This window comes from Myotis lucifugus, unplaced genomic scaffold (genome assembly GCF_000147115.1).
Source record: "Myotis lucifugus unplaced genomic scaffold, Myoluc2.0 scaffold_377, whole genome shotgun sequence".
Classification (NCBI taxonomy): Eukaryota; Metazoa; Chordata; class Mammalia; order Chiroptera; family Vespertilionidae; genus Myotis; species Myotis lucifugus.
Genome location: NW_005871425.1, coordinates 103,236 through 117,189, shown reverse-complemented (window position 1 = coordinate 117,189; position 13,954 = coordinate 103,236). Strand labels below are relative to the sequence as shown.

The 13,954-nt window shown below is 47.9% G+C and overlaps 1 protein-coding gene across 10 annotated transcripts in view; it reads left to right on the top strand.

Moving 5' to 3' along the window:
* Positions 1-13,954, top strand: part of FOXN3 (forkhead box N3) — a 359,245-nt gene that overhangs the window by 305,601 nt on the left and 39,690 nt on the right. The window lies entirely within an intron of this gene.

The window sequence follows — 13,954 nt, the reverse complement described above, 5'->3', positions numbered from 1 at the left end:
TTATCTGCCAAGACATTTTTCCCCTTGACCTCTCCCTGTACAATATTCTGCCTTAGGTAAAATAGGGTGTGGGGGGAGGGAGGCTTAAAGATGTTTTTTGTTTGTTGTTTTTTTTAATTCATCAGTGATGTCAGAAAGTTCATATCTGATGAGGGCAAATATCTTTTACTCGAGTGTGTCACCCCCCTACCCTCCCACCCCCCACCCACACAAACTCTACTGTCTGTTCACACTGAGTCCTATAACTGCCCATGAACCTACTCTCAATCCACAGATTTTTGTCTCCCTGGCCAGTGTGGCTCAGTTGGTTGGGCATCATCCCATGCACCAAAAGGGTTGCTGGTTCAATTCCCGGTCAGGGCACATGCCAGGGTTGCAGGCTCCATCCATGTTTCTCTCCCACACCAATTTTTCCCTCCCTTCCCCTCTCTCTCTAAAAATCAATAAAGAAAATTAAAAAACAAAAAACCTGACTTTGTCAGCCCCGGTGCCTGTGTGATTTGAACTAGACTTGCTGCCTGTGGCCCGGCCCAGCCAGGCCTTTGCGCTGCTCACTCCCCTCCTTGCTCGTTGGCAAAAATGTCCCATGTCTCCCTTCTGACGTTTGACGGGAAGAGGCAGGCATGGCTCTCAGCAAGGTCATACATTCTGTCAAGGGTACTCAGGTTACTTTAGTAAGAAGATCCTGGTCTGTGTTTTAAGGGGAAATGAAGAGTTTTAGGTACAGGAAGCCCTGTCCTTATTCCATCAGCATCTGCCCAGCTGTTAAAGTTCTGAGAGAGCAAAGTCGACATATTTTTCAGCCGTCTCGCCGCCGCCGCCACCAGACACACGGATCGAATGTCGCTATAGGTGTCGTGGTCCAGCAAATTCTCTTGACGGCCGTAGGACAGAAGTGGCACAGAGAAGCCACTTTGCTTCTGCGTTGGGGCCCGTGGGGATAAGCAGCTGGGGGCATGTCCTACGAAGAAACAAAGCCGAGCTCCCAGACACAGCTGGCTGTACCGTCTCCGTCTGGCCTGGAAGGTTCTGCTGTCGCTTGCAGTAAGTGCCTGAGCAAGAACTTTTTCCACCTTATGAAATGGATAGAATTCAGTGTGGTCAGATGCCTGCTGCCTCGGGGGTATAATATTAATTTAGAAACAGCATTTTAAATAAGGGAGCCTTTTATATAATGATGTGAAAATTGTTCTGCTTTTGAAAATCAGACTCAAACACGAAACAGTACGCGTCTCTGAAAAGGAGTCAGAGAGCGTGCTGCGGTATGACTTTGGCTCTCTGCCAAAAAAATAAAATAAAATTATTTATCCTTCTAACTCTGAAGAAATGAAGCAAAAAGGTATTTGAGGCAGAAAGAGGGGGGTGTGATTATTTTATCCCCCAGACAAGAAGCCAGATTTGCAAAGCAGCACTTTTTTTTTTTTTTAACTCTAATCCAGACAAGAAAAATTGGGCGCCTTCCCTAAGCAGGATCTGTGCACGGTACCCAGTGAGAGCCTGAATAACTAGTTTGGATTTTGAAAGATAGAAGCCCCTGCCCAGTTGCTGACTGCAGTTTAATTACGTAATTAACCCACCAATCCTGTTTTTATCTGGTTTACGATAACTTGCAAAATACTCCGTAGGAGACACTGCCCTTGCCTCACTTACATCCTCCCTCGTTTCTTGGTAAAACATCTGGAGGTAAATTCTTTTAATTCTCTCGCTTTGTTAAAGGGCTTGTCTTGCCTCACCTCCCCCGGTAAACAGTTTTATAGTCAGAGGCAGCGACTGGCCCTCTGATCCCATCAGAAAATGGAATTGTGTACTCCCAGTGTGCTGGTAGTAGCCTGCGGTTTTTTCTTTGAAAGTACTCTGCTCAGATAGAGGGTGTCCACATTACCAGGTCCCCGCCGGGCTGAGAAAAAAAAAAAAAAAAAAGAGAAATCTGATGAAATGCGGAAAATATGGTTTGATCCCCTCAAAGTTGAGGCGCCTGGCGGGGGCGGGGGGGGGGTGAATTCCGTGAAAGGGGCCATGGCAGGTGGGTCGGCGCAAAGTGTCTGCCCTGGAGAGGGGTCCTTGGCTTCGCTCCCATCTTTTCACAGCCATAATTGAGTGAAGAATATCACCAACGTGACTTACAAAGGCTGCTGTTTGCTCCCTGCTTGTGCCCCAAAGCAAACAAAATGGGCAGGTTCCCAATTTGGAGCCGAGGGCATGACGCCCAGGCCTTTGTTTGCTGTTGAGTTGTCCAGGGCAGCAAAGCAAATAGATGTGAAGAGATTAACCAAACAAGAAGGCCGGGCCCGGGCGGCCCTTTCTGGCCAGCCAGCCAGCCACAGGGTGGAGACGGCGGGGCCCTGGGCTTGGGCAGGGACTTCCACCGACAAACCGCGTCCTGTTGCAACCCTGGATGGGCGCCTAGGATTGAGCTTGCTTCATAAGGGATAGAATTGATTTTTAGCAACCGGGTCCAATACCCTTATTTTACAGATAAATAATAGATACGAGACAGAAGCCATTTGTGCTAAGTAACCTGCCTGAGACTAGTTGGTGGCTAAAAAGAAGATAAAGCATGGAGGTTGAGAGTGTGCCCTGACTTATTTGTTCATCTCGGGGAATTTTTTGAATTCGTAGCCAATGTCTTGCTCCTTTTGAGAGACTTTGGGTGTTTCAGTCTTAAAGGTTCCAGGAGACAGCTTATTGAGTCAAGACCCGTAAGTTAACAAAGTGCCGTGAGAGTACCGTCCTCTTTGATACCATCAAAGTGAGGGTAACTTTTAGAGGAAGCAGGAGCCTAACAGATTATTAGTTACGCCCTTGAGCGACTGCACCACAGTTTTGGTATCGCATGCCTTTTTCTAGAGACACAGTGGTCAGATTTCCTCTGGAGGGGTCTTAGCTATTATTCCTCTTCAGTTGTCTCCACTTACTAGTAGGTGAGCTGGCAGAGTCATATCCTCAAACCTCTCATAGGCAAAGGGTTTATTTTACTTTTCCATATACCTCCCTCTCCAAAAAAAGAAAGAAGGGAGGTGACTTACGATGATAACATCCCAAAAAGCAACAATATTCACAGTCCTCCGTGTGTGGGAATTTTCAAATAGTAGCCATGTGAGAAGGAAAGGGGGAGAGGGGCACTCTGAGGGGCTGTACTTCAAGATTGCAGGCTGAGAAAAACGGCAGCGACTGATTCAAGACCCGGCGCTGAGTTTCCTAGCAGCAAAGGCAAAGAGAGAAATGCGCTGGCGCTCACCGCTCTCATTTCTAGGGCAGGCACACATACCTGACGCTCGAGAACAAGGGCCTTAGAGGAGAGGGGTACGAAAGAATGCCTTTAACGGAATTTAATGACAGGTGCAAAGGTTCCATGCTTGCCCTTTTTTTATAAGGTGAAAAGCAGGGCTTTGGTGCTGGCGGAGGCTCCCTCCAGGCCGTGCATGTGGCAGGAGGGGAGAGATGGAGTAACGGGTGTGTGGTCATATTCCATTGGTCTGCTCTGACACTCTTCTGTGCCTCTGAAGCAACTCAGTATGTGGAGGATGCTGAGTGAATTAGCTCGGTGGCCAGGAGGCACTTAGATGCCCAGGAAAAAAGTTAGGCGATCTCCCCTCCCTCTGCCAGACTCATAAAACTGTACAAGTTTGGTCCACCTGAGCATCTTCTTGAAAATGTATTAGTTAAAAATGTCTGAGCTTCTTGGTTTATCAATTTAAAAACAGAGAGCTTATAGAACATAACTGCTCCTTAACTGCTTCAAACGGGTCCTGATTTAACCAACTGAGCTGTTCCCCCATTGCCTCTTCAGCGATGTCCTGGTTCTGTGGCCTGGGATGCATAGCAGGGAATGGCAAGTGTTCTAAGGTGGTTGAAGTAGAAAGAGAGGCCAGCCAGGGAAGTAAGTGCTTACAAAAGTGTTGGATGGCCCAAAGGAGAGGAATCCAGTTTGGTGCTTCAGGAATGATTTCCAAAATTCTATAGAACCAACTACCAGAGAGGCCACCATTATTGGAACTGTAAGGTCCGGAACATGCTTCATATCTGTGACCTGGAGGCTGTTGCTCTCCTGCAACTGCCACTCTCACCGTAGGAGGGCACTGGAGAATGGACACGGGACTACCACCGGCAGGCAAACCCACCATCTCTGAATCCCGATGTGCTCACTCAAACAGCCAAAGGGGGCCTCGCCTCACCTGCGCCTTTAATCAACCTGCATGCATCTTATTGGCAGAATGAATTCACACACAGAACCCTAGCTGCAAGAGAGGCTGAAAATGAAGAATTTTTAGCATCCCAACCTCTCCAACTAGGAGGCTAATGGAGTAGAGGCTGAGCATCCACAGTAAGCATGTCGAACTCAAAGGTTAACACGGGCCAATAAACGAGGCATGTGGTCCACTTGACATGCTTGATCTACAGCAAACATGTCAAACTCAAAAGCTAACATGGGCCAAATAAGGTTTAAGTTTATGTGGGCCGCAAAAAACAAAACAAAACAAAAAAACACACAAAAGCTTCAATTTTCATAGAAATGTGGGGTTATTTTGAAAAGTATAGTATAAAAAAAAGAACAAGAGCAACGATAAAATTAATGTTTTCTTCCTGACACTTGGCATCTCTTTTCTGCTACTATCTTTCCGACTTCAGGGGAAATCTTGTTTGCAGTGATAACTTTCAAAACTGACCCAAGGTGAATGTCAGTAATTGTGGATCTGACAGACTTATTTCCTTTCATAATTGTAAATAACTGCTCACACCGTTATATTGGCTGGGCCACAAAAATATTCATTACGGGCCACATGCCTCATTTATTTGGCCTGTGTTAGCCTTTGAGTTTGACATGCTTGATCTACAGTGTCCACCACACACAATCTTTGTGAATGATTAAATTCTGATAACACAGTATCCCCCAAGAATATATCTTAGTCTGCTCTGACTGCCATAACACAATACCACAGACTGGATGGCTTCAACAGAAATACATTTTCTCAGTCCCGAGGCTGGAAAGTTAAAGATCAAGGTTCAGTAGTGTTTGGTTTCTAGGAGAGCTTGCTTCCTGGCTACCTTTTTCCCTGTGTCCTTCCATGGCCTTTACACTCACAGTGGGCGAGAGAGAGAGGGAGGAAAGGAGATTTCTCTCTCTCTTCCAATTCTTATGAAGCCACTAATTCCCTCATGAGGACCCCACCCACATGTCACAGTCTAAATCTGATTCCCTCCCTAAGGCCCTATCTCCAATACCTTCACATTGGGGGGCGGGGGGGGGTGGGAGGCGGTTAGGGCTTCAACATATGAATCATGGAGGCATGCAAAGATTTCCAGCTCATTCCAGACCAAAGAAGCATAGAGCTTTGTTTCAGCAACAGGGAGGGCATTTAGTCCTCTTCTGATGATGCAGTGTCAGGGGAGACTCAATCTCTGATAAGTGAGGCTAAAGCCAGTGATTCTCACCCTTTTTTATATAATCCACCCCTGAGAGGGCTGGTAATCAAAGCGATGGGCTTTCTCCAGAAATGTGCACAAGATCCCAGTGCTTGTGGGCAGTGCTTTCTGCAGGCTCCGTGTAAGTCACCCTCCGGACTGGCCACCCACAGCCACCCCTCTTTCAGGCCGGTTTCCTGCTCTGTCTTCGGAGTGAGCAGCTCTTTCCTTCCTCACTAACTGCTTTTGTTGGGTGGTCATCAGGTAACGAAGGTGCAGTTGATCAGGTCCCCAGGCACTAATGAGATTCAGTAGCTGGAGGTGAGCACTGTCCATCCACGTTCAGAGAGAATTGGTTTGTGCAGCTGCATCCACGGGGGCTCTGATTCGGATCTTTCCTATTACCTTTAGTTAATAAACATGACCAAGATGGCTTGGCCACTTTGGAAAATGAAGATTGTGATAAAAAATGAATTTACTTGGGAAGCTTAATCTCCAAAATTGCTTCAAGTTTGGGCGCTCATCTCTGCAGTTGTGAAAACAGCAGCGAGAGAGGCATGTGGAGTGACCTCAGCCGGCCGGGTGGGACATGTCTAGTCCTGGTTAAATGTAATCAAAGAAAGAATTGGATAAATTAACAATTTTGTGTGAAATGGGGTCAATAAATACAGTCCACTTTGGATTCATTAGCTCTCTACTTGGGTTTTTGTGAGTGCGTGTGTGGGTGTGGGTGTGTGGTTTTTTTCTTCAAAATGCTTAGATGGAGAAGATAGGCAGCTAGAGAATGTGAAGAAATGTGAAAATTGTGTTCTGTCGTCCAAACTGTGGCGTTTCTTTTGAGAATAAAATGAAGCAAAATGGAGTGAGCGGATTTGCTGTTGAAGAGATGCCAGGATTTTACGCTGGGGAAGTCGTGTTTTACATTTAAACCTGTTCAGTCTGATGGACCCCCCCAGGAAGGGGCTGACCTAATAGCTCCCCCTCCACCCCGATTTTAACCCTTGCATTCACCAGGTGTCCAGGCTGCCCTGCTGCCATGGCCAGCAAATAGCTAAATGACATGTGCAGTCCAGAAGAAAAATTTAAATGCGATGGGAAGTGATGGTATTTAATTTGTGGCTTGTTTGTGTAAATGAAGGCAGCAGCACTTAGGGATAAACATGGTAGACCCCGGTTTACTAAGCAGTCAAGCAGAGCTCTAGGGAACCACGCCTTTTACTTTCAAAGGGTGTCTGACAGCGGTACCCTAGCGAGGTGCTGTGTCAGGCTTCCCTTCTGGAACTGGAACCTACAGGCGTGCATTTTGCAAAACCCTTGTGACACATGGAATCGGAATTCTAGGCCGAGCAAGTACATGAAGTGTTCCAGTAAATAATGTAATCTTGAAGAATTCACCACTGAAACGTGCCCGGAGTTCCTGACTGGCCCAGTGACTGTACGAAGGCATTTGCATTCGTGTATCAAATGCCTTCCGTATCATGCCGGGGCTTTCCTTTGAGATGCAAATGGCCTGGTCTCAATTAAATACCTTTGCTGGGATGTATTTGACTTCTTTTACTGAACCAAAAGGAAGTGGTGGTAAAGTAGTATTTCTTCGTAGTGACATGCCTATGAAAGCAGGAAGGCAATTATTCTTTCATTTAAACTCTAGTTTTGGACACCCCTGAATAGTAGTTAAGTTTTTCTTTTCTGAATAGAGGAGCTTTTACAAATCTGGAGAACCATTCACTCCCAGGCTGCTCTCTTCAAGAAGAGGATCCTGGTTAAGAAAGAAACGGTGGTGTATTTCTCAGGGCCATTTTACTCGAGCCTCCAGCGGAATGTAAATGTTGGGACTTGACATTGTCTTATCCGCTTGAAACTACTGATGTCAAACTTTGGAATTTTCAGTCCCTTTTCTCAGCCAGGAAGAGATTAGCTGGTGCTGCAAACATCTCTCTTCCCGGCGTTTCAGGCATTGGCTGAGGGTCTCAAACACTGTTGGAAAGAAGTTAGCCATTTGTCAGGGTTGTTTACTGGCTGCTGGTGAAAGGTGCGGAGGCAGATGCTCCGAAGTGAAGGAACATGAGAGACGGATGAGCTGCTGGGCTTTCTGTTGGAATCGGAGCTAGAATTGACGTGGCCACCAAGTAAGGTGCTAACCACAGCCGATCATACACTGCTTCTGTGAGTGCCTCAGCCCGTCATTTTCTGCCGTCGCCTCTGTGTCCCCTCTGTCTGGGCCTGCCTCAGGCATTTCCTCTGTTAGGTGATTTCAGAGGGTCTCAGCTCGAACATTTTATTATTCTATGCTTAGACCTGAAAGCAGTCTGGCTATATGAAAATCCAGGTGGGCTTTATTTCCTGGCAGATTCATTCATCCCGTATAATGATTTAGACTATATAAGATAGAAATACTGCCCAGCCGGTCTGGCTCAGTGGTTGACCCTTGTCCCATGCACCAAGAGGTCACTGGTTCAGTTCCCAGTGAGGCACGTGCCCAGGTTACAGGATCAGTCCCCCGTAGGGGCATGCAGAAGGCAGCTGAATGATGTTTCTCTCTCTCTCTCTCTCTCTCTCTCTCTCTCTCTAAAAATCAATAAAACATTTTTAAAAAAGAAATATTGCGGGGAGAGGTCAATGGGGGGAAAAGGAGACATATGTAATACTTTAAACAATAAAGAATTGAATTTAAAAGAAATATTGCTAGGTGAGGCCAGTTGTAAATGGGGTGTCATAAAATAACAATAAATGAGAATTTTTAAAATGATGTAGAGGCTCTGTAGCAACTTTACAAAACACTAAAGTGGAACAGTGATCGGGAATTTATCTTTTCAGCGTTGTTACTACGTGGATACTTGGGCAGTAGGTTCACACAACTGCTGGCATATTAATGTGAAGGGCTGCTTTTGCCCTTTACCATGGTCAAAAAGACTGGTAAGCTGTGCCTAGTTAAAGAAGTGAAATGATTCCCAGTGAAGAATGGTAATTACTCCACCCCAAACAGATCGAAGTTCTTCGGGGAATAAGCATGGACTCCTGACCTCAGAAACTGCAAGGAGACTCGGGCTGCCGGGCTGCCCACCACCGTGACGTTGACGGGCAAGGCCCGGCCCCACCTTTTATGTCCTTCCCAGTGTGTAGGCAACATGGCCACAAGAGGTCAATTTGGCTAGTGTGGTCACGTTTTAAAAAGAGAACCGTAATTATGACCTCTAATTATGTACAGTTATGCCTGCTGAGTTAAAGATAATGGCGCCTCCTGCCTGGAAGTATAAGTTAATTGCCTACAAGGGTCAGGAGGGTGGTGACCCCTCTCCCCTCCCCGCACACACTCCCCCAACCCAAACCAGATAGGCCCCATAAGACAAACTAAACTGGCCCTGCGTGCTTTGTCATGTTGTTTAAGCCTCAGGTTTAACCCTTGTTTAACCCTTATTCCAGTGGAAAGCCAAACATAACTCGTGTTCAAGAGGGAAATGCTGCTTCAGTGAGCCCAGGTCTAGCGAGTGGCCCCAGATGGCCTTCTCTGGACCAGTATCACTTGGAGTTCTAGGACATGGGCCCTGTTTTTATGGGTAAAGAGCATATTCTGCATCTGGTACAGTTAGTCTAGTATGTTTTGCTACCATTTTTTCTAATTAGTAAAACTTTTTATTATAGAACATTTCAGTACCCTGCAAAGAATCTTTTATATATATAAAAGGGTAATATGTAGAGTGTCCCCTTGGGAGTTCGACGGGGAGACGGGGAGTTCAGTGGCTCACTATGATGTGCACTGACCACCAGGGGGCAGCACAGAACATGGCGGGCGACCAGTGGTGGTGGTGGTGGGGGTGCTGAGGGAGTGAGAGAAGGAGGAGGTGGGGAGGCAGGGAGGTGGGGGGAACCACACAGTGGCAGCGAGGGAAGGAGGAGGCAGGGAACCTAATCAGCCCTGATCCAGGGACCCTACCTGGGCACAAATTTTGTGCACCGGGTCTTTAATAGAATAATAAATTTATTATCTTTTCTCCAAACTTCATCCAATGCTGGCCAGTCTGTTTCATCCATAGCCCTCTCACTTCCCGCCACATTCCACCCTCCAGTAATGAGGATTTTGGAGCAAATCCCCAGATTTCATAGAATTTCTTCTGTAGCTCAAAAATATAGAAACTTTTTTTTTAAGTGCAGCCAATAATACATCTTAAAAAACATAATTTCTTAGTAATTTGTCAGTGTTTACTTTTCCCCAATTGCTTTTCGTGTTATTTTTTTTAACAATTTGTTTTTTGAACTAGGACGCAAGCTTTTTACATTGAAATTGATATATCCCTTAATCTGTAGGTTTCCTTCCATAATTACGTAGCCACCTCTGTCTTTTTTTCTTGCTGCTGCTGTTGAGGTTGAGTTGTTTGTTCTGCAATTTTTCCCACAGTCTGAATTCTGGTTCATCTTGTGTTATCATTTAACATTCCTCTGTCCCCCTGGATTTTCTATAAACTGGTGGTTAGATCAACAGCAGGGTTTTTCACCCTTGGCACTTAATGTTTGGGCCAGAAAATTCTTTGCTGTGGGGCTGTTCTGTGCATTGCAGGACGTTTAGCAGTATCCCTGGGCTCTACACATCAGATGGCGTAGTGTATGCACTTATGCACACGTGCACACACACCACCCTGTCACCATCAAAAATGTCTCCAGATGTTGCCAGGTGTCCCTCTTCATTCACTCAGGTACCTGAAGTTGTGACTCGCTCTGTCAGGTGTGCCCACCTGTGGCTCTTAGTGCTGCTGCTGCTTCTAAGCATCCTTCCCAACCAGGAATGCAGTGGCAAAGGATTCCTTCCTTTTCCCAGAATACAAATAAGGCAGGCTCGTTAGACACGAACGACTGTTCCAGCAGATGAGTGCTCACTGGCTTCCACGGGGCCTGTGGAGAGGAGGACTGAGCATCCCTACAGACAGGGGAGGTCATCTCTTTGGGAAGACCCTATTATGCACCGGAAACGATTAGAAGGTCACTCCAGGCAGATTGCAGATAATGGTAGGAAGGGCTCGGGGTGTCTGGGAAGTGAGAGACCATCATGGGTGGAGGTTTTCCCAGGGGAAGCTTCCTGGTAGGGTTGCATTGGGCAACTCCCTGTACCACTCACTCACTTCCATGAGCCCTCCCCTGGGGTTACAGCACCAGATGACAAAGTCTAAACGTGATTTGGAGGTAACAGGTAGGGGTGCCTAGAGGACCAATGCTCAGAAGGGGGGATCCGCCACGATCAGGGTTCATTCATATTTTCTCCATCAATTCCATCGGTCTACATTGCAGAGTACAACAGAATGCAGGAAAAGTAACTTTCAGGGAATGCTGTTTTGAGTGTGTGGGTTCAATTTTAGGTGAGGCCGGCTCTGTGAAGAAAAAATGAAATAAAAGAAAAAGCAAGAACCTTTTTCTTACCTCAGAGAAACAGTGAGAAATAAATACGAAGTTGCAGAACGGGGCTGGGGGGGTGGGGGGGGGAGGTGATGTGTGAGGCCTCTCGGCATCTTCTCTCCATCGTAATTCAAGCCAGAGCCCAGATCTGTAGAGTCTATGTTTAGTTCTTATCTCTCTCTTGCACCCCACCCTCACATTCTCTGGAGCCATAATCATTTGGGGGAGCAGCAGGCTGGTAACAGTAGGGTCACCCTCTGCCTGCCTGCCCTATGTATGGTCAGAGTTTACGGAAACAGGCATTTGGGGTTTCTTCAAATTACGCACTGGGAAACACTGGATCCGCTTTAAAAAAGGTATTTATTTTGATTTCCCCCTCACTCCCCTCCCTGTACCCTAAAGTACAGTGGCCACACTGACGTCCGGCAGGGCCGGAGTCTGCAGGCCCCCAGGCAGGGCTCACGTTTAGTGGAAAACAGGCTGAAACCCTTCCTGGGAGAATCGTGAAAGGGTGAGAGGAAACCACAGCTGCCAGCATGGTGGCGGTGGCCGTGGTGGGTTTTCCTTCTCTGTCTTCCAATGTCCTTTGTTTGGTTTTGCTTGTGTAATGACTCGCTGTAATTTTTTTCCTACTGAACGCTCAACTCTGCCTTTCATGGTAAGAGAGCGAACCCTTGCTGTCAGAGTACCCGGGCCCCCAGTGTGCCGGGCTGGCCTGCAAAGCCGGCTCCAGGTGGCTGTGCCCTCACTGAGGTGCAGCAGGGACAGACCTGCCTCCCACACCGTCACCTCTTGTCGACTTCACCTTTAGAGTCTGCCTGGGTCTGTTGATCATCTTACCTGGTTATTGTCATCCCTTGTGGTTTTTTCCAGAACCGGGTATGCCAGGCACAAACTGGAAACTTCTGTTGGGCTCAGCACTTAGAGTTCTGGCATGAACTCATAGCGTCTGCACCAGCAAGTCACCTTCTTTGAAAGCAGGCTTCCCTGCACAGGGGCTGCTCTGTTCCACAGCGCACTTACTATTTATGTGCTGGGTCTTTTACCCGTGGGCTACATGGCTGCAGAGTAAAGAGCTCGGTTTTTTATTTTTAAATCAAGCACATGTAAAAAAGAGGGAACCTTCCAAGTAGACTCCTTACAACCAAAAGATTTGTTGTTAGGGATGCCGCCATTCCCACCAGCTGCCTGGAAATGTCTTCAGAACCAGTTTCCTGTTTGTCCACCAGGAGATCAGCTCGTTGCTTTATGGTCAGACTGAGCTTTAAACCCAAACCAGTCCTTCCCACCTCCCTATCCGTGGGCTCTCGCACGCAGGTGTCTCCTGCCCTCAGATGCTGAAGGCGGGGATCTCCTTCAGAATCGGGGTGGGGTGGGCACCTTCTCATTTCCCTCCCTGTAGCACAGTGTTCCACTTAACTCCTGTTGGGTGGAAAACTTAATCCTATTATTTCCATGATATCTTTATTTATAGTCTTAATCTTGAATCTCTGTTTCCACACATTTCCATATTTGTGTCTAAAGTGAATTACTCATGAGCAGTTTAACGATATTTTTTATGCCCAACAATGGGTGGAGGGTGCCAACGTCTCTGTATGAAACTGAGTGTGCGCTCTCCAATGAGCGTGCACTGTGCTAGCCTCCTCCTTGTATCGCGAACCCTGCAGCCCCAGCGTGGTGCAGGGCGTCCCAAAGGCAGGATGCAGACCGACACGAGGGCAAGTGCCTGTGTCTGATCAAGGAAAACAAGTGCTTTGTGGGTGCATTATTTTTATTTTTCAATGGAGTATTTCATGGTATATGTCGTTGCAGGGAACTGCGCAAAGGTTAACAATGTATCAAGCGACAGATTTGCGTTTATCTTTTTTTTTTCCTAATGTATTTCTGTGGGGGAAGGATTAGCCCAGAAAACATAAAAAGCTACACATTAAAACTAAAGGCCCAGCCAGACCTCAGTGGCCAGCAGTCCTGTTGCAGGAGTCGCTGCCCTGGTTTCCTATGAAGAACTGGTCCCAGGCGCCCAAGAGCAGCGTGGGGCCTTCCACATGGGCATGTGGACTGAAGTGGGAATTGGATAGCTCTCCAGGTCTCTGTTGGGAAATGTGTTCCACCTGCTTCGGTTCCTCTTTGTATCTCAGCTCAGGTGTCTCCCTGGGGAAAAGGTGGGCTTTCCAAGGGCCTGCGCGCCGACAGAAGCACGATCGTGTCACCGGATGGTGTGGTATCTGTGTGTGCCGTGGCTGTGCCTGTGTGAGAGCAGACGGGGGTTGTTCTGTGTTTCCTGCAGGCCTTTGCTTTCTTGGAGCTAAAGCCTCAGATGTCCCTTCGCTGGCGACTACCAGTCAGCTTCCCTGAGTGGGCGGGGACCTCCGACCAGCCCCAGGAAAACCGGAGATCACGCGGGCCTTCGGCGATTCTGCCTTACCCTGCGCCTACCTGTCCTGCCCCCACAGCCCAGCCCTGGCGCTGCCTGCCCCATGGTATAAACTGAATATCGGGATCCCACAGTAGCCCTTCCCAATCACACTCACCCTCTGTGCATTGCCCCTGGGGGTCTGCTTTTTCGTCCCAGCTTACACACACACACACACACACACACACAGCTGTGAGCTGGTGCTGGTCCTCCTGCCCTCCATCCTCCCCTAGAGGAGGGGAGGTGCTCCTACACACCTGGGCCCACGGGCTGGCCGCCTCAGTTGCCACAGACACAGGCCCAGGGGAGGGAGAGCCGACGTGGGCCTTGGTAGACAGGCAGGCAGCGCCCCAGAGAACGCACTCCACTTTCATTCAGAAGTCGGTGGTGGCAAAGGGGATTCTGCGACATGTACCTGACCTCGAATCCCAGAGGAGCAGGCACCAGGGGTCAAGGTCTCGTTCCTCTGACGTCCCTTCCCCTCCACACCTTGTCTGGTGGCAATCCCTACCTACTGGATTCTCCAGGCCCAGCCTCTCGGGGTGCCCCTCTCTGGAGATGCTGTAACGGGTTCCCTGGGGGTCTGTCCACAGATGAATTACTTTAATTTGTCCTCACTACACCCACATCCTCTGACTTGAGATAGGTTCTTAAAATACCCTCTGACATGTCTTGAAGTAACCAAAGGAAAATGCCGGGCGCCACGCCAGTTAGAGAGCTTGATACCCACGCTGCGGCATCTCACCGCTGTGG